Raw genomic sequence first — 3,616 nt, 5'->3', positions numbered from 1 at the left:
CAGCTACTCAGTGCTGCTACAGACGACAGGACTGTACCGTTCTACCGGGTCTACAGACAAGTATAAAAATTCATAAATTTATAACCATCTTCAGCATGATTACAAAACAAAATTCAGAACTCTTTCACGTAGATGGGTAAACACGCGCTCAGCGTGAAAATAAAACACGATACAGAGCGCACACACTTGGGCCCTGGAAGCCACGCCATACAATACCGTATTTGTAAAGAAAACGTCATATTTAAACGGACAGACCAGCCTCTGGCTACCTCCCTTGAATTCCGTAGAGTAACATCAACCAAACATACGTCATAATATATATTCCTCACATGGTCAGACTGGGGATCGGGGAGGGGGGGGGGGGAGGGAGGACTATATGCAATCCATGGTAACTGAAGAAAGCTTCGCAAGCCAAGATAACTAAAAAAGTACACTACTGGCCATTAAAATTGCTACACCAAGACGAAAGGCACATGGTAAACGGGTATTCATTGGACAAATATATTGTACTAGGACTGACATGTGACTACATTTTCACGCCATTTGGGTGCATAGATCCTGAGAAATCAGTACCCAGAACAACCACCTTTGGCCGTAATAACGGCCTTGATACGCCTGGGCATTGAATCAAACAGAGCTCGAATGGCGTGTACAGGTACAGCTGCCCATGCAGCTTCAACACGATACCACAGTTCGTCAAGAGTAGTGACTGGCGTATTGTGACGAGCCAGTTGCTCGGCCACCATTGACCAGACGTTTTCACTTGGTGAGAGATCTGGAGAATGTGCTGGCTAGTGCAGCAGTCGAACGTTTTCTGTCTCCAGAAAGGGCCGTGCATTATGCTGCTGAAATGTAGGGTTTGGCAGGGATCGAATGAAGGGTAGAGCCACGGGTCGTAACACATCTGAAAGTAACGTCCACTGTTTAAAGTGCCGTCAATGCGAACAAGAGGTGACCGAGACGTGTAACCAATGGCACCCCATACCACCACGCCGGGTGATACGCCAGTATGTCGATGACGAATACACGCTTCCAATGTGCGTTCACCGCGATGTCGCCAATAACGGATGCGACCATCATGATGACGTAAACAGAACCTGGATTCATCTGAAGAAATTACGTTTTCCATTCGTGCACCCAGGTTCGTCGTTGAGTACACCATCGCAGGCGCTCCTGTCTGTGATGCAGCGTCAACGGTAACCGCAGACATGGTCTCTGAGCTGATAGTCCATGCTGCTGCGAATGTCGTCGAACTGTTCGTGCAGATGGTTGTTGTCTTGCAAACGTCCCCATCTGTAGACTCAGGGATCGAGAGGTGGCTGCACGATCCGTTCCAGCCATGCGGATAAGATGCCTGTCATCTCGACTGCTAGTGCTACGAGGCAGTTGGGATCCAGCTCGGCGTTCCGTTTTGCCATCCTGAAACCACCGATTCCATATTCTGCTAACAGTCATTGGATCTCGACCAACGCGAGCAGCAATCTCGCGATGCGATAAACCGTACTCTCGATAGGCTACAACCTGACCTTTATCAATGTCGGAAACGTGATGGTACCTATTTCTCCTCCTTACACGAGGCATCACAACAATGTTTCACCTGGCAACGCCAGTCAACTGCTGTTTGCGTATGAGAAATCGGTTGGAAACTTCCCTCATGTCAGCACGTTGTAAGTGTCGCCACCGTCGCCATCCTTGTGTGAATGCTCTGAAAAGCTAATCATTGGCATATCACAGCATCTTCTTCCTGTCGGTTAAATTTCGCGTCTGTAGCACGTGATCCTCGTGGTGTAGCAATTTTAATGGCCAGTAGTGTATTTTTTTGTCTGATTAGTTTCGACAGAGCTACACCGTCATTACCGGATCTTAAGCTTTTGAACTTTTACAGTGAATTGTCAGTTAGCGACTTGCAGCTCTGATGGGTAATATATTGTAAAAATTCAAAAGCGTAAGACCCATTGATTACAGCATAGCCCTGTCTAAACCTGTCATACAACAAAATTTTTGTTTAATTATCCACAAAAATTAAGTCAGGGCCGAATGCATCCCTAAAAAGACGCGCGTGTAAATGGAGTACAGATTTACAATAAATCGGTGAGTGTTCCCTGTACAAAGATTTGGAGGTCAGTACGACCATGCAATGTTATACATACACACACCACACACCTGGACCACAAAACAGATTATGTTCGAACAGATCATGTTCGACAGTATTACTAGATGCATTACGCGTTCCCGCTCTCGCTGTGGGAGGGTACATCAGCATTGTCGAACATGATTGTTTTGGTGGTCCAGGTGTTATGGCGTCGGTAAGTGTAATGTTGTGTAGGCGTACTGATATCTATAGCTTTGAACACGTCATTGTGGCATTGTTCTCCTTCACCATGTGCGTTTTCAGGGCTTCATTCGGCTCTGACTTCATTTTTATGGATGACACAGTGCGACCATATCGCATCGAGCACGGGTAGAGGAGCTCTTGGAACTAGAGGACATTCGACGAATGGACTGGCAGGTCTATTCCGCCGATTTAAATCTCATCGAGCACCTTTGCGCTGCATTGGATAGACGTACGACAGCACGTTCACATGCATCATCCATGATTTGTCAATCATGCTGGTGTAGAAATGGAACGCCTTGCAGCGAGATCTCCTGAACAAAATCGTGGCTATAATAGGAGCGCTGCCGTGCCTTCTGATCACGTATTTTTCTAAGAACAATGTCCCAACTTGGCGATCATGAATCACAGTGATTTCAGTGTAGTTATTGCCTTTTATTGAAAAAATCATTTCTGTTCTCCTTATTAAGTAATGGCAACGGCCTTGCCGCAGTGGATACACCGGTTCCCGTCAGATCACCGAAGTTAAGCGCTGTCGGGCGTGGCCGGCACTTGGATGGGTGACCATCCGGGCCGCCATGTGCTGTTGCCATTTTTCGGGGTGCACTCAGCCTCGTGATGCCGACTGAGGAGCTACTCCACCGAATAGTAGCGGCTCCGGTCAAATAAAACCATCATAACGACCGGGAGAGCGGTGTGCTGACCACACGTCCCTCCTAACCGCATCCTCAGTTGAGGATGACACGGCGGTCGGATGGTCCCGATGGGCCACTTGTGGCCTGAAGACGGAGCGCATTGATTGCGTATTCCTTTTAGTTGCCTTTCGCACTATGCTGTAGCAGTTTTTCCTTTGTATGTTCCAAGTTACATCGAGCAGTATCACTTAGCAGCGACATATGATACGAAAGTTGTTTTAGCCCTTACGTTTTGCACACCACTGCGACAGTATCGTCTTGTTAAAAATGAAGGATTAGAGTTTGACGTCCGACAGGTGACGAGACTACTAGAGACGGGAAAGAGGCTCGGATTCTGAAAATATAGGGAATTAAATCGGCCTTAAGCGTTTGAAGGAAATCACGGAAAACCTAAATGAGAATGGCTGGACGTGGATTTGAACTACAGTCCTCCTGAATACGAGTTCAGTGTGCTAACCACTGCGTCATATCGTTCGGCCGCGTTCTTTTAAAAACGAACCGAAGGCATGTTTTTATAAAATTTCTCCACAATACCGTCTTTTACTACTCACCGTTCAGAATATGACCCGCTACAACGTAACATAGCTTG

At 47.0% G+C, this 3,616-nt stretch overlaps 1 pseudogene; it reads left to right on the top strand.

The window, feature by feature from the left end:
* Window positions 1-2,806: 2,806 nt before the first annotated feature.
* On the top strand, window positions 2,807-2,924 carry LOC126164100 (5S ribosomal RNA; annotated as a pseudogene).
* Window positions 2,925-3,616: the final 692 nt, after the last annotated feature.

The sequence above is a fragment of the Schistocerca cancellata genome, chromosome 2, assembly GCF_023864275.1.
Source record: "Schistocerca cancellata isolate TAMUIC-IGC-003103 chromosome 2, iqSchCanc2.1, whole genome shotgun sequence".
Classification (NCBI taxonomy): Eukaryota; Metazoa; Arthropoda; class Insecta; order Orthoptera; family Acrididae; genus Schistocerca; species Schistocerca cancellata.
This window is presented reverse-complemented; position numbering and strand designations above follow the sequence as displayed.